Source organism: Oryctolagus cuniculus, chromosome 7, assembly GCF_051225735.1.
Source record: "Oryctolagus cuniculus isolate XC-2025 breed Fujian yellow rabbit chromosome 7, ASM5122573v1, whole genome shotgun sequence".
In the NCBI taxonomy this organism is placed as follows: Eukaryota; Metazoa; Chordata; class Mammalia; order Lagomorpha; family Leporidae; genus Oryctolagus; species Oryctolagus cuniculus.
The window spans coordinates 62,698,784-62,715,955 of NC_142873.1; the positions used below are offsets into that span (position 1 = coordinate 62,698,784).

At 45.7% G+C, this 17,172-nt stretch overlaps 2 pseudogenes; one reads left to right on the plus strand and one right to left on the minus strand.

The window, feature by feature from the left end:
- Positions 1 to 4,708: 4,708 nt before the first annotated feature.
- LOC100345344 (transcription factor-like 5 protein pseudogene) lies at positions 4,709 to 5,904 on the minus strand (annotated as a pseudogene).
- Positions 5,905 to 8,090: 2,186 nt separating this feature from the next.
- LOC149125596 (mitochondrial import inner membrane translocase subunit Tim21-like) overlaps positions 8,091 to 17,172 on the plus strand; it is a 79,386-nt pseudogene continuing 70,304 nt past the window's right edge.

Sequence of the window (17,172 nt, forward strand, 5' to 3'; positions counted from 1 at the left end):
GGCGCCGTGGCTCAATAGGCTAATCCTCCACCTTGCGGCGCCGGCACACCGGGTTCTAGTCCCGGTTGGGGCGCCGGATTCTGTCCCGGTTGCCCCTCTTCCAGGCCAGCTCTCTGCTATGGCCAGGGAGTGCAGTGGAGGATGGCCCAGGTGCTTGGGCCCTGCACCCCATGGGAGACCAGGAAAAGCACCTGGCTCCTGGCTCCTGCCAGGATCAGCGCGGTGCGCCGGCTGCAGCGGCGGCCATTGGAGGGTGAACCAACGGCAAAAGGAAGACCTTTCTCTCTCTGTCTCTCTCTCTCACTGTCCACTCTGCCTGTCAAAAAAAAAAAAAAAAACAAAAAACAAAACAAAACAAAAAAAAAAAAAAAAAAAAAAAAAAAAAGACAGACAGGAGGAGAAAGAGAAAGAGACAGAGATCTCCAACTTACTAGTTCATTCCCCAAATGCCCACGACTGCCAGGGTAGGGCTGAGCCAAAGCTAGGAGCTCAGAACTCAATGGGTCTCTCCTGTGGGTGGCAGGGACTCAATACTTGAGCCAATAGCTGCTGCCTCCCAGGACATGCATCAGCAGCAAGCTGGAATCTGGAGTGGAGCTGGGACTTTTATCTAGACACTCCATAGGAGAGCTGGGCATCTCAAGCAGTGTCTTATCCAAATAGCCACATGTAGGAATTGCTTTTTAACTTAATTGTATGTCTTAGAATACATAAAACAATGATATGATTCAAAAATCAAACCATGTGATAAGGTATATTATGACAAGTCTTGCTTCCAGTAGCACTCCCTCCTCCATCCAATAATTACTTTTAAAACCCTTTGGTTTACCTTTCTTTTTTGAAAACAATATATGCATATATGTGTATGTCCATATACAATTTGTGTGTTTTTATAAACAAATCACAGATAGAGTATCCTTTCCCTGAGCCACTTCCCAATGAAGGGATTTATTGATTACCACATTGCTGATTCATCCCTCTCTTCCCAGCCAATTTGAAGATATCAGTCTTTGAATTTAGATGTCTAAAACTTTGGAGTTTCATTCCCGAGCTGAGTTTTAATTGTCCTTTGTTGTGCCAAACTTCCTCCATGTCATATTTTATTGTTTAGAGTTGAAAATCAGTTGCCTCCTGCACTAAGTCCCTGAGCTTGTGGATTCCTGATGCTGTTCTCCTTTCTGCACCTGGCTGATCTTCTCTAAAACTCCGGTTATCCCTCTGGCTCCGTGTTGGATGCAGCCAGTCATAACTGACACGGTTTCCTGAGCCCTTCCCCTAGGGTTATGAATTTACTAGGTATAGGGTCTGCCATTCAAGTCACTATAGTGACCGTTCTACCAACTGGGTTCCACTGTATGAACTGGATTTTCATTCTCGTCTTTATTGTTTCCCTGCTGTTGATCAAAGGGCTGCTAAGACAATGTCACATACTGATGATTTTTTTGTTACAACAGAAATCTGGTTCTGGTACCATTTGTTTTGCCTGTTAAGGGAAGCCTAGCCAGTCCTGTAGTACAAAATGACTTCAAGATCTCCATAGCTTAAGACAGGTGTAGGTGTGCAGAGGCTCTGCTGGTGGTCACTCCTCGACACTTGCTTCCATGATCATGGCAGAAAGGAGAGGATGGCTGAGCAGGTCCTTTGCCTGTTCGCTCATGAAGCTGTTTATTCTTTGCCCCTCCCCTGACCAGCCCTGTTTCATGGGCTTCCGTGCCAACTGCCTTCTCATGGGTTTGCCAACAGGAAGCACTTTTGGGAAACCACTGCACATTTCTGAGATGGGAAAAGGCTGAGACAACTGCAGCTTTTGCAGCAGGACTTGGGCTTTGAGGAGTTCTCATTTCTCACAGCTTCACCAGTTGTTCTCAGTGGGGCTCCAGAGGTTTCCACTGGGGCGGGCTCTTCTTTTGGTGGTCAGTATTTGCCAAGTGATTTGGGTTGTTCTGTTTGGTTTTCAGGATGAGTTTGGGGAGCTTCAATAACTGCATGCTGCTGCCATCATACTTTTCCAGGGACCACTGCTTGGGAATTTGGACCACAGAGTTGGTGTGAACATAGCCTCAGAACCCTCATGAGACCCTCTGTGGGTAAGAGACCTCAAGGAGAGTAATAGTTTTTCCCTTCCACCTAGTATCATGGTGGAGACACACTGTGCTTTCTGCAGAGAGGCATTTATTTCTTATTGCTTTTATTCCGAGGTGCATTGCCTTGTGATTTCAGCTTTAGGTGGGAGTCTCCTATTCAGTTCCCTGCTATGTAGTAGCTGGGGTTCACCTTTCTTGCCTGTGCTCCATGTGATTTTACTAAACGTGCCTTCAGGTCTCTGGGGTCCAGCACAAACCGTTGTTAACAGGGTTGGTATTTGCTCACCATTCAGGGTTCCTGTCCTCATGTTAGTTTTAGACTGTATATCCCTTTGCACCAGCTCAGTGATGCATTTAAAACATTTTTAAAAGACCCAAGATTTTTTTTTTTTTTTTTGACAGGCAGAGGGGACAGTGAGAGAGAGAGACAGAGAGAAAGGTCTTCCTTTTCTGGTGGTTCACCCCACCAGTGGCCGCTGCAGCTGGCGCGCTGCGGCTGGCATACCGCGCTGATCTGAAGCCAGGAGCCAGGTGCTTCTCCTGGTCACCCGTGCGGGTGCAGGGCCCAAACACTTGGGCCATCCCCACTGCACTCCTGGGCCACAGCAGAGAGCTGGACTGGAAGAGGGGCAACTGAGACAGAATCCGGCACCCCGACCGGGACTAGAACTCGGGGTGCCGGCGCCGTAGTCGGAGGATTAGCCTATTGAGCCGCAGTGCCAGCCAAGACCCAAGATTTTATCCTGAATTTTAGTTGCTTCAATTGAAGGGGCTATTCTGTCCATAATTTCAAAAGGAAGGCTACTTCTAGTCTTTCCCTTTTGCTTTTTTTGTAGCACAGGAAGCATAGGTCACTGGGCCAGTGGTCCTCATTTTGAAGTGCCATGACCACATCAGAAAATACGGGAAGTAGAGAAAAAAGTGCTTAGTTGACAGATGACTCGGATTAGTATTGATTACTAGTTAGTAGCAAGGTAGTCTGATATGAGGATACTTCAAAAAGTATGTGAAAAATGGGTATTATTAAAAGACTATACATGGATTTCAATTTTTTTTTAATTTATAAAGAAAAGCTGTTTATTTGGCTCACAGTTATCGAGGTCCAAGAGCATTACACTGGTACCTATTCCAAGTCTGGTGAGGGCCTCATGCTGCTGTGTGTGTGGTGGAAAGGTAGAAAAACAAGCATGTGCGTGCAAAAGAGAAGCACATGTACAAGAGAGATGCCGGGGAGGTCCAGGGCCACTGACAACCCAACCTTGTGAAAACTAACCCACTCTGGAGGGAACTACATCAATTCCTTCATGAGGGCAGACAGCTCATGGCAAAGCATTGCTAAATACACTACTAAGTTGGGTGGGAGTATGGAGACTTATTTATTTTATCCTCTTTAAACTACACATATATATTAGATTTACTCTCACATGTATAAAATATTACATTACAAAGTCTGAAGAAATGAGAAGTGCTGGGCCTGCTTCCTTGGTATCAGAGTGAACTGAGATGCTGTGGTTTGGATGTGATTTGTACCCAACAAAACCCACGTTGACATTTAATTCCCAATGTAATGGTGTCAGGAGGTGACAGAGTTACAGAGAGGCCTAGAGACAGAGAGAGACAGAAAGAGAGAAAAGTCTTCCATCCACTGATTGACTTTCCAAATGGCTACAATGGCCGGAGCTGGGACGATCTAAAGCCAGGAGCTAGGAGCTTCTTCTGGGCCTCTCACATGGGTTCAGGGGCCTAAGAATTTGAGCCATCCTCCGCTGCTTTCCCAGGAGCATTAGTAGGGAGCTGGAATGAAATTGGAGCAGCTGGGACTTGAACCAGCACCCATGTGAGATGCCGCCACTGCAGGCCGGGCCTTTGACCCACTGAGCCAGTGCTGGCCCCTCTCCATTTAATATGATGTTAGCTGTTGACTTGTTATATATAGCCTTTATTATGTTTTGTTTTTTGAAAAAGTTCCAAACACTGCAGTTTACCGCACATAAAATAATGACTCTCGATGGGAAAATGTGCACATTTGAGAAATCTACTGAGACAGTATTTCTTTTATGGACAAAAGTAGCTTTAAAGGAAGTCTCTGGAAAGTTTTTAGCACAGATGTATAAAATAGGACTGCCCCTTGCATCACAGTGCCATTACCGAGGGCAGGGACACAAATGAAATAAAATTTTCGAACTAGTACTTAAGAGCAATTTAACTTGTTTCAGTTGCTAAAGGGGCATATTCAAAATGTAAAAAAAATATGTAAAATAAAAATGTAAAAAAGTAAAAAGCAATGCACCTTTTAAGACTAAAGGAATTACAAAGGATGTTAATTCTTTAAGTTATCACGTTTAGGAAACATGATGGAATCAGGCAGAAAATTGAAAAATTACTATTTATCAAGATGTCATCATCCCCAAATGGTCTCACGGGCCATGAGTGGGCTGGTGTTCTGTGCCAGGTGAGACTGACAGAGCGTGCTCTCCACGGGCCATGCTGGAGCCCATCAGCCTGTCAGGTCCCTCTCCAGTTAGACAGTGAGTTCCAGGACCACAGGAACCCTCTGTATCTCGAGAGAACTGCTGTTCACTGCCTGAACACTCCTGCTCAATCACTTGATCTCCATCAAGGTGCTACTCTGCGGGACAGGTGACCAGGGAGTCTGGTCTGGTCAGCTTTAGCCTTCTGCCAATTTTACCACAAAACACCTTCGTGAGAGAATCTCCGTGTCTTTATTGAATGTACTTCAGGAACGCCGTGCTCCACTGAAGAGCTGTCGCGTTGTCCATCTCTGCGTTGCAGAACGGAACTAGAGATTCAACTCGTCCCAACAAATGTGGATGCTACGCCATCTATCTCTTTCCATTCGGTTATGCCTCTCCTGACTCTGAGACCTTCCACCCTGGGGCCCGCTTTGGGCCTGCTCCCACAGGGTGGACTGCCAGGACTCTGAGGACTGCCAGGTACCCCGTGGGCCTTGTGGCCCTCACCCACATTCTGAATCTCTCCAAGGGCTCTTTGTTCTATATTCAAGCCCAATTATGCATTCTACTCCGATTCCTCTTATTTATTTCTTGTTTACATAGCGCTGCTTCTCCCACTTTAATCCAGGCCTGCTAAAGCTTTGTTTCTGCTTCCCAATGTCAGTTTGGTGGATTTAATTTCTTGCTGATAACAGAAGGAAAATGCTTGAGGCAGTCCAGTGTCCTGGTGCTTGGTAGCTTCATGGAACAGGAGTTAGAATTCTGCATCTGCGCCAGCTGGAGCTCCCACCAGTGTATCAGGCACTGGTGGTGAACAGGAGGTACGTGAACTGCAAGTCGCCACAGCACTTTTGTTTTTCACTAACCTTGTTCATTTGTTTTGTTGCTGATGAGTAGGAACATTCATGAATTCAGATGGATGTTGAATAAGAGTTACCAAATTGTTGAGCTCTACGCCCAGCGGCTCTGGGAGAATGCGGCTGTGCATCGCGGGCCTGCTGTTAACAGGATCTTCCAGGAGGACGTGCCTGGCCCACGAGGCCTGGGCTTCGGGCGCGCCGTCGGACTGGGCCCGCGCCCCGGCCGCGATCGCGTCACCCGCTGTCTTCTCTGCGCGCCCGCGCCAGCCTAGCTCATCTGCAGCTAGCGCTGCTCATGGAAGTCGATGTGGCCCAGGCAGGGCGCGTCGGCCGCCAGCACGGGCGGGCACAGCACCTGGTAGACGGGTGGCGTGCCCCTGCGCACGCCCGGCCGGCCAGCGGCGCTGAGCTGAGGTGCGCCTCCAGCTCGCCATCAGCCGCTTCCATGCCCAAGTAGAGGGTGTGCTGCAGCTGCCTGTACTCCATCGCCCCATCTTCAGGTTGTTGGTCCTGACGCTCAGCCCGGCTCCATCCTCACCGCGCCTGCCTCAGGCTGTGGCTCCTGCTGCGCGGGCCCGGCATGGTGGCGCTGGCAGCCCAAAGGTGGAAGCGGGCTGGGCAGGTGGCCAGCTGGCCCAAGAGGATGGTGGGCGCGTGGTTGCGGACAGGAAACCCCTTTGTTACGTTGAAGTATGTCTTTTCTACCCCTGATTTGGTCAGACTTTTTATCATGAGGGGATATTGAATCATATTAGTTGCATTTTCTGCAACTATTGAGTTGATTAATATGAGTTTATTCCTTTATTCTACTGATTTGTGTATGCTAAACCATCCTTGCATTCCTGGGACGAATCACATTTGATCATGGAGAATGATTTTTTAAGGTGCTGTTGGGTTCAATTTACTAGTATTTTGTTAAGAATTTTTGTGTCTGTGCTCATAAAGGATATGGCCTGGTGGCTATTTTGTTGTTGTTGTTGTATCCTTGTCTGGGTCTGGTATCAAAGTAATGCTCGCCTCAGAGATTAAATTTGGAATACTTCCTTCCTCTTGTACTTTTCTGAAATAATGTAAGGATTGGTGTTAATTCTTTAAATATTTAGTAGAATTCAGTAGTGAAGCCATCTGATCCTGGGCTTTACTCTGATGGGAGATTTTTATTATTTAAATTCACTGTGCATTATAGATGTATTTTCTCATGATTCCATCTGAGTAAGGTGTATGTGTACTGTCAGGAAAATTGGGACCCCTGTATATGTTTCATTTTCTTTCTTTTTCTTGCAGCTTTGAGAATGAAGAGCCTGATTATCATGTCTTAGGGTAGACTTGGTTGGCTTCAGTGTAACCGGTAACCTTTGGCCATCCTGTACCTGGAGAGTTATATTTTTCTCTAGGTTTGGGAAGTTTTCTGTCATTATTTCTTTGAAACTTACTTCCTATCCCTGTAGCATTGAAAAGTCCATCTTGAATCTCAGTAACTCGAAGATTTGGTCTTTTCATGCCAATCTATGTTTCCCATGAGCTCTATTTCTTCCTCTTAATTCATTTTTCCCCTCCAGCTGTATAGTCTCAAATAGCCTGTCTTCAAACTCACAAATTCTTTCTTTTATTTGATCTGTTCTGCTACTGATTCTATCATGTTTTTAATTTCATTTGGTGTGGTTTTTCAATTGAAGGCTTTCTGCTTGATGCTGTTTAATTACTTCCATCTCCCTGTCAAATTTTGTTGTTAGAATATGGAATACTTTTTCTTTGTTCTTTTGCATTTTGAGATTTTTTTTTTAAAAGCAGCTATTATTAACTCTTCTAGGAGCACTTGGAAATTTCAATTCCTAGATAGTTGGTGTCTTGCATTCTATTTTTCTCTTTAGGTGAGGTTATGTTTCCCTGGAAGCACCTGATACTGATTGGAGAACAATATCATCTGCACTTTGAAGGATTAGTTTTATAATCTGGCTTCTTTTGTAGCTGTCTTTCTAGAAATTCTAATGCACCTGTTCAGCTGCTCAGGTGGGCTATGCGCTGTCTGCTGCTACTGAAGTGGGCTGACTGCCAGATGCTATACTTATCAGCCACTAGTGATACTGCTTGGGCAAAAAGACTGTTCAACCAGGACCACAGAGCTCCACTGGGCACTGAAGCAGGTCTGCTGGTTTGGTCCGCAGGAAATGACCTGTGGACAGGGACCATTAAAATCATTTGATCAGCCTGACACTGAGTTCCAAAAACAGTCCTTTCATTCCTTGTTGTCTTCCCTAGGTTGTGGCAGGGGTGAGAAAGGCAGTTCCTTAGCTATTCAGACTGGCCCTAGGTGCATCACAGCTGGGTTTAGCAGTCATGAGGCCCTGTGCACACCAGGCATGCAACAGCATTGTGCTACATGCCCAAACAAGTCTGTCTCACTAGGGTGCAGGTCTGGTTAATATTGTCACAAGTCTGGAAGCTGTGTCCATAGGCTCTGGCCTAGGGATGGAAACTGTTACCAGTCCAGCACTGATTTCTAAGACATGGTCTCTTGGTCCCTTGCTATCTGTTCACAGTGATAGGAGAATGATAAAGGCAGCCCTTTGGCTACCCAGATTGGCCCCAAGCTTATCACACCTGGGTAACACCACCATTCCTGGGCCCCACAAAGTCCCTGGGGTGCTCTCTGGGCCCACCTGAGGTTGGCAATGACACATTTCAAAATGGATCTGACCCACCAGAGTGCAGATGTCCATCTGATGATGGGCATATCTGGAGGCTCTTTGAGCACCAGCTGGGTGGTAGAGGATTTTGGCCTTTTTCAGGTGCCAGATCTCGGGGCTGCTGACCTGGCTTTCAGCTCCAAGGTTTAGTCCTAAACTCCCTCTCCTGGTCTGTCTGCAGTGCCGCAATTTCCTTTCTTCAGGCAGTTGACGGTAGGGTGGCATAGGCCACTGGCTGTGGAAGCTCCAAATAGTCACTCCACAGATATGGGTCTGGGGGCAAGGACTGGTGCTCAGCACATCTGAATTTTTTCACAGCAGGTCTGGCACTGAGATTCAACAGTCTCTCCTGAATGGGAGGTGTCTCTGCACACTGTGCTCCTTGGAGTTGGGGTAGGGGTGACTCAGGCAAGTTTTTCCTTCTTGATTTCTTCAAGTAAATTTTCTTATGATTATACAAGGTCCCGTGGTCTCTCCGCTGGCTTCCGTAGCTCTGGTGAAGGTAACATGGCATGTGTATGGCTGTTCACATTGGTATCTCTCTAAGGAGGCAGTCACCAGAGCCACTCACTCAGCTGCCATCTTGGCTCCATTGGCAGCAAAACCTGAATCTACGTTCTTAATGTCTTATGAAGTAGGATGGAATATTTCAAGATTACTGATGATGAAAATTGGAGATTTTATTATTAGCTGACGGTGATCCTTGGTGTGGGCCTTGTGGTACATCACATTGTATTTCACTGCTTCCTGCTCCCCACCCATGCCTTCCACGGACTCATTCTGGCTGAAATATACTTTGCTACCCTTTGACTTTGGGCTCAGCATTGTGATTTGTACTATGATTTTTTTTTTTTATTGACAGGCAGAGTGGACAGTGAGAGAGAGAGAGACAGAGAGAAAGGTCTTCCTTTTGCCGTTGGTTCACCCTCCAATGGCCGCCACGGCCGGCGCGCTGCGGCTGGCGTACCGCGCTGATCGGATGGCAGGAGCCAGGTACTTATCCTGGTCTCCCATGTGGGTGCAGGGTCCAAGGACCTGGGCCATCCTCCACTGCACTCCCGGGCCACAGCAGAGAGCTGGCCTGGAAGAGGGGCAACCGGGACAGAATCCAGTGCCCCGACCCGGACTAGAACCTGGTGTGCTGGTGCTGTAGGCAGAGGATTAGCCTAGTGAGCCGCTGCGCCGGCTTGTACTATGATTTGTTCTTGGTGCGTGTGCAGAAGTGACGGTATACCAATTCCAAGCACAGACCACAAGAGGCCTTGTGAATTTCAGCAAGCCCTCTTGTGCCTCTGCCATCACCATGAGAAGAAGGAGTCCAGTTGTCCAAGGAGGATGAGGGGCATGGGGAACAGCACTGCCCCAGTACCACTGCTGTACCTTGTATGGATTAGCCAACTTGCAGATGTGGCAACGATAACAAGTTGCTATAAGACACTGATTTCTTGTGTGTGTGTGTGTGTGTGTGTGTGTGATTTTTGTGACAGTAGATAAATGACACTGGCAGATTCCCATTTTTTAAATTAAAAGGTTTCTATAAAGACTCTAAATGAAAAATCTCCTGCCAGCCTGTTGATTCAGGTTGATGTTACCAGCTGCCTGGTGCATGCTTCTGAAGAGGACTCTGAAGTTGAGTCTAGGCTTAGCTCAAAAGTGATGTGATCGATTACTAGTGTCTGGCACAGGCTTGGAAAGGAAAAATGGAAGCATGTGTGGCATATGGCTCCCATTCTTACTCACGTTCAACGTAGGTATGATTAGGTGTTGATGACCACTAAGTGGATCACCATTTCCTGAAGCAGATTGCAATTTGTTCTTGAACCTACTAGGCTCTTTCTCTTTTAGATTTATTTATTTATTTGAAAGGCAGAATTACAGAGAGGCAGAGAGGGAGAGGTCTTTTATCTGCCGGCTCACTACCCAGATGGTCGCAAGGGCCGGAGCTGGGCCAGACAGAAGCCAGGAGCTAGGAGCTTCTTTCAGGTCTCCCATGTTGGTGCAGGGGCCCGAGGACTTGGGCCATCTTCTACTGCTTTCCCAGGCTATAACAGAGAGCTGGATCAGAAGTGGAGTAGCTGGAACTTGAACCAGTGACCATATGAGATGCTGGCACTACAGGCGGCAGCTTTACCCATTATGCCACAGCACCAGAACCCCACTTCGCTCTTTATATTTAGTATTTTATTTGTTGTTGAAATACAAGCTTCTCATTTATGTGTGGTGTAGCAGATACTGTGGTTTGGCCTCCTCCACATCCATTCAAATGTTCCTTTAGTATGCCTTCCTGTACAGCAGAGGCGAGAAAACTAAAAGCTGCATTAAGACCCTCTTATGGCTGAGAGTTCTGTTTGCAGGGCAGATTTTGCCAGTCAGGTGCACTTGCCTTAGTTAAAACTGAGTGGCATCCATTGGACTGACATGGATCGTGGTGGAGCATCAGGGTTCTTCAGTAAGCAACTTCCTCCTTTGTTAAGTTCCTTCAGTGCTGTGGGGAGCTTTTCTGAGATGGCCGTAGTGGCATCAGGGTTCTGGGGCTGTGTGTTGTTCTGAAAGCTCAGGTCTTTGGCCTATCCATAGTGAGGATTCAGTCAGACATCCCAATATTTGGGAATGGATATCTTTGGGTTTAATATAGCTAGAGTATGTCTGTGGACAGTTTACTTTAAGCTCATACAAGGAGTCCTACTGAGATATTAAGGTATAGGAAAATGAACACTAGTTTGGAGTAAAAATATTTCAGTCCAAATTACATCTGATGTTATTCATAAGAGCTTGGGCAGAGCACTTAAATCTTCATTTATTTTTATTTTTTAATTTTTTTTAATTTTTTTTTTGACAGGCAGAGTTAGACAGTGAGTGAGAGAGAGACAGAGAGAAAGGTCTTTCTTTTCCATTGGTTCACCCTCCAAATGGCCACTACGGCCGGTGCACCGCGCTGATCCGAAGCCAGGAGCCAGGTGCTTCTCCTGGCCTCCCATGCGGGTGCAGGGCCCAAGCACTTGGGCCATCCTCCACTGCCTTCCCGGGCCACAGCAGAGAGCTGGACCTGAAGAGGAGCAACCGGGACTAGAACCCGGTGTGCTGGTGCCACAGGCGGAGGATTATCCTAGTGAGCCGCGGCGCCGGCCCTAAATTTTCATTTATTAAATGAGATGACTATTATCTACCACATAGGAGTGTTTTGGAAATTAAGTTAGAAATCAATAAGATTTCTTTATAAAATATCAATTCTCTGAAAATATGATATGAGTATATGTATGTATTTTCCCTATCAGGTTTCTTTCTTTTCTTTCTTTGCTGTAGAGCAGGACAGAGTTATTTTTCTCCCTTGATTTCCTCCTGCCCATCATCCTCAGTTGTGAGTGGTTTCCTTCCACAGATCCTGTGGTTGCTCTGGTGGTAGCAGGTAGCAGGGCTGCCCCACGGCTTGTCCTTACGCAGTGACTACCTTTGCACTTTCTCCCGCCTTCAAGCATTGTTGATGACAGCATTCCTTTGAAATTGTAAATTATTTTATTTTCACTTCTGGAAAAAATCAAGAGTAGCTAAGTTACAATAAGTTCCATAGGTATATTTCTAATAAATAAATAAATAAATAAATAAAAGCCATACCATTGAGTGTGATGTTGGAGCAGGTGGCTCTCTTGGGGTGAAGATTGTGTTTCTAGACTAAGGAAGCTCTTTGTAGTCTGATCCTGGGGGTTGGAGGGGAGTGGTGGTGGTGGTTGACTTAATATAGGTAGAAGGGAAAAAGAAATCCAATCCTCATTGCCCAGTTATGTTTACCATTTAATTAATGGGTGAAACTTCCTCTCCTTTTAAAGAAATCAATAATCAAATGAAACATTGAAGATAGAACAAATCAGATTTCAAGCATAAAGAAATCATCAATAGCCACAGAGTAATGGCATATTGAGTTGAAAGTGACCTCAGAAGTAGTTTAATCTAATATCCCACTCAATAGAGAAATCTGTTTTTACATCAGCCCTAAGAGGGTTCAGCTCTTACCAAACATTCTAGCAAAGGGAGTGGTCATTACCTCCTTTGAAAATTCACTCTAACTCAGCTCAACACTTTCTGAAATGTGTTCCAGTTTGGGATGTGATAATTTGCAGAAAAAGATTGTGAGGTCAAATACATTAGGGAAATATTGTGCAAAATTTCCCCCTCTTTTAGAGCCATCATATAAATTAGCAAGTAAGCTCTGTAAGAACTAAGAGGGGGACATTTTCTATTTTGTTTAACTCAGAATTTTCCTAACACTGGGTCATGGGTCATTTTGTTTCTTTCTCACAGAAGTGTTCTGATGATGTATTTGGGGGAAATGCTGCAATAATTTTAAAGCTCTTTATAATGAGTAGAATTTTTATTTTTATATCTTCATTCACACTTTAAAAATATTTATTTATTTATTTGAAAGTCAGAATTACAGAGAGACAGGGAGAGACAGAGAGATCTTCCAACCACTAGTTCACTCCCAGATGACTGCAATAGCCGGAGCTGGACTTGGCCGAAGCTAAGAGCCAGGAGCTTCATCCAGATCTCCCAAGTGGGTAACAGGGGCCCGAGTACTAGGGCCATCATCTGCTGCTTTTCCCAGGCCACTAGCAGGGAGCTGGATTGGAAATGGAGCAGGCAGGAATTAAACCCGTACCCATTTGGGATACTGGAGTCTCATGCGACCACTTTTAGCCTCAACGCCACAATGCCAGCCCTTCTTTTTTCACATTTACACTAATTAATCTTAATTATAGCCTGGAGACCCAGAAAAGAAATGAATAATCTCCTTTTTAAATAGAGCCAGGTTTATGATGGCCCATTCAGATCTGAAGTTGGGGAAGAGTGGAGGGTGTGAGTAGAAAGGGAGCGAGTCAAGCAGGATAGGACAAGAGAAGCAGCCCATCAATTTGTCTTTGTGTCAGGCTTGTGACTCCCCTTCTTCTGCCCTGATTTCTTCTTCACTTTGCACACACAGTGTGACCCTACTACTCCCCTCAAAACTCTAGTGCTCCCCATTGTTGAATGGACAAATTCCAACTTCAGCATTCATGATGATACAGGAAGATCTTTGCTTCTGTTTTTCGTTTGTTTGTTTTGGTCAAAAATTTCTCAAGCATCCCACTTGCACTTGAACTTCAGCAGTAGTGAAATATTTGCAGTTCTTCAACTCAGTATACCATCTCACACCTCCCAGGCTTTGTAGAGGCCAGTTCTCGCTCCTAGAAGAATGGCTTCTCATTCTCCATCCTTTCCTTGTTCACTGGTCTTCATGCAGCCACCAGCCATGCTCAAAGCCAACATCACTGAGTCTGGACACCTCATCTGAACTTTCCCCAACCTGGACTCCCAGTAGTTAGCCCCAACTCTGTGCTATCCTTGAATCTTGTACATAATTTTAACTTTTGGTTTTACCACTCAGTGTTTATGTTTGTCTCTTTTCAGACTATGGGTTTCAGAACACAGGAACTGTATTAGTTTCATAGGTTGCTGTAAAAAAATATTACAAATGGAGTGGTTTGAAAATGAGAAAAATTGGGGGCCAGCGTTGTGGCATAGGAGGTAAAGCCGCGGCCCGCAGTGCTGGCATCCCATATGGGCACTGGTTAGTGTCCTGGATACTCCACTTCTGATCCAGCTCTTTGCTATGGCCTGGGAAAACAGTACAAGATGGCCCAAGTCCTTGGGACCCTGTACCCACATGGGAAGACCCAGAGGAAGCTTCTGGCTCCTGGCTTCAGATCGGCGCAACTCCGGCCGTTATGGCCAATTGGGGAGTGAACCAGCGGCTTGAAGACCTCTCTGTCTGCCTCTCCTTCTCTCTCTGTGTAACTCTGACTTCCAAATAAATAAATAAATAAATCTTTTTTTAAAAAAAAGAAAATGAGAAAAATTGGGGCCGGTGCTGTGGTGTAGCGGGTAAAGATGCCACCTATAGTGCCGGCATCCCATTGGCTGGCTGTTCCACTTCCAATCCAGCTCTCATCTATGGCCTGGGAAATCAGTAAAAGATGGCCCAAGTCTTTGGGTCCCTGTATCCATGTGGGAGACCTGGAAGAAGCTCCTGGCTCCTGCCTTCGGATTGGCTCAGCTCCAGCTGCTGTGGCCATCTGGGGAGTGAACTAGTGGATGGAAGACCTCTCTCCCTCTCTGCCTCTCTATAACTCTGACTTTCAAATAAATAAATCTCTAAGAAAAAAAAGAAAATGATAAAAATTGTTGGAAATCAAGGTGTTTTTAGGGTCATGCTCCTTCTGAAATCATCTGTAAAAGAATCTGGACCTGCTTCTTCCTACCTTCTGGTAGTGCCTGCTAATCTTTGGGGCTCCTTGTTTTGTACCTGCATAGTTCTGTTCTCTGCCTCTGTAACGTGGTGTTATTTTATGTGTCACTCTTAGCTTTTTTTAAAAAAAATCTTTATTTTTATTTTATTTGAGAGAGAGAGGGAGAAAGAGAAACAGAGAAACTTTTCATCGACTTGTTCACTGCCTAAATGCCTTCAACAGTGAAGACTAGGGCAGGCTGAAACCAGGAACTCAAAACCCAATCCAAGTCTCCCACATGGGTGTCAGGGACACAATCAATTGAAGCATCATTGGTGTATCCCAGGGTGTGCATTAGCAGGCAACTGGATCAGAAGCAAAAAAGCCAGTACTCAAACTCTGCTATGGATGTTGGTGTCCCAAGTAGCAAACTAACCATTGTGCCAAATGTCTGTCTCTTATTTTCTTAGAAAGAGATCATTCATATTGGTGATAGGTTCACCTTACTCCAGTATAACCTCATCTTAACTAATTATATCTGCTACAACCTTAGTTCCAAGTAAGGTTACATTCTAAGGCAGTGGGGTTAGATTTTACATACAGTTCAACCCATCACAGGTACTGTATCTCATTTCTCTCTCTCTCTCTCTCTCTCTCTCTCTCTCTCTCTCTCTCTCTCTCTTTTTGATAGGCAGAGTGGACAGTGAGAGAGAGAGAGAGAGAAAGGTCTTCCTTTACCGTTGGTTCACCCTCCAATGGCCACTGCGGCCGGTGTGCTGTGGCCGGCGCACCGCACTGATCTGAAGCCAGGAGCCAGGTGCTTCTCCTGGTCTCCCATGGGGTGCAGGGCCCAAGCACTTGGGCCATCCTCCACTGCACTCCCTGGCCACAGCAGAGAGCTGGCCTGAAAGAGGGGCAACTGGGGACAGAATCCGGTGCCCAGACCGGGACTAGAACCTGGGGTGCCAGTGCCGCAGGCGAAGGATTAGCCTAGTGAACCGTGGTGCCGGCCACTGTATCTCATTTCTCATTTATGGCAGAGTAGGTGCTTAATAAATGTTTGTTCAGTTGAGCCTTGTGTCTAAATTTGGACATTTTATTTGTCTACATGAACTTCCACATCTCTTATTTAAACTATTTCTATGGACATCTTTGTTTTTCTATACTTCTTTGCTTCTGCTAAATTACATCTGTAACATAAATTCCTAAAAGTTTTATTCTTAAATACAGGTTGAGTGTTAATTCAGGTCGACTAAAGAGATGGCCATAAAGTGCAGTCAGGTGGGCAGTTGATTCACTCATGTTTCATGACTCATTCATCAATGTCTCCACTGGGTATGATGATAGTGGGTTGGTTACCAGAGGTAAGCCGTGAATAACGGTGCCATGCCCCATGCTTTTATGTGTTCATAACCTAAAAGGCACAAGTATTAGATAAATTTCTTGTGATTAGATCAGCTATGATCTCTACCCTCAAGGAGCTCCCAGTCTAGTGGGGGATTTTGACTTACTAAGTGATAGTTATTATGCAATATTGAATATTACACATAAGAATTGTGATGAATTTGATGAGGGATATTTAATTCAGCCAGAGTGGGGATTGAGGGAGTAAGAGGGGGCTTTCTGGAGAAGGAGGCAGCTCATCTGAGCATGAAGTGATGAATAATAGGTGTGTTTTTCTGCCTGGGCTTCATGTTTTAGAAGATAGGAGTTATTGCAATCAACAAAAGTAAGGATGCAAAAATAAGTTGTATATGAGCAACCATATATTTAGTTCATTGACCAGAGTATAAATTGGCACCAAGGGGGAAGTGATGATTGGAAAGGTGGAGAGTTTCTAGATCATTAAAATTTCCTGACTGCCGGATCCAAGATGGCTGAATAGTGAGAAATTACACTGACCTCAGCTGCAGGAAGATACCAGAAAACCAAAGGAAGGATCATGTTCCCAGGGGACTGATGGAGATCAATTTTCAGTGGAGAAATGACAGAATAGAACAAAGACTCTGTAGGATAGCAAGGAAAGAGGACAGGCACACAGCCATGACTGGCTGTGCTATTAGCCACCCCTGAATCTAGGCTGTCATCTCCTGGCTGGGGAATGCCATCTTGCCAAGGCAAGGTAGGAATAAGTTAGCATAGTGCCCCACAAGTGGCAGCTTTAATTTAAGGAGAATTCCACAGCCCCCACTGACTTCAAGTCCAGCCCACAGAACTGACTGGGATGTGAGTGACTACTTTGTTCCAAAAAGGGAAGCCGTATTTCTCTAACTCCCCTCTCCCCTAAAGCACCAGACTCAATAGGGTGTGGCGGAGTGTTGGCTGAACTCTTCTGACTCAGCAGACAGGCAATCATTACTCTGCTATCAGAAGTGATTAGGGTCAGACTCAGGGCAATTTACAAGGCAGAGAGCAGACCTCCTGCATCCACAACCATGGGAATTCTGTGTCTGAACCCCAGAGCTGTGCTCACCTGCTCTGTGTGATCCAAGGAGGTTCCCCCAGCTTCTTGAGTGCTAGAACGAGCAGCAGCCCATAACAAATCTGGACGCTGACCTGAGGAGATCCCCTCTGCACCTCCTAAATCATGGTGCTGGGAATCCCAGGTACTAGCTCCAGCATCACCCTTGTGTGCTGCATGAGAACTGGGGGAATTTCTGCTGTGTCGTGCAGAGCCAGCACTGTAGATGTTGGCATTAAATCTTTGTAGTAACTTGCACTCATTGTGGTTTCTGGAGTGCTCTGTATTGTGATACTCAGGCAGGTGGCTACCACCATCCCCAACATATTGCTCCCACTCTGAGAGA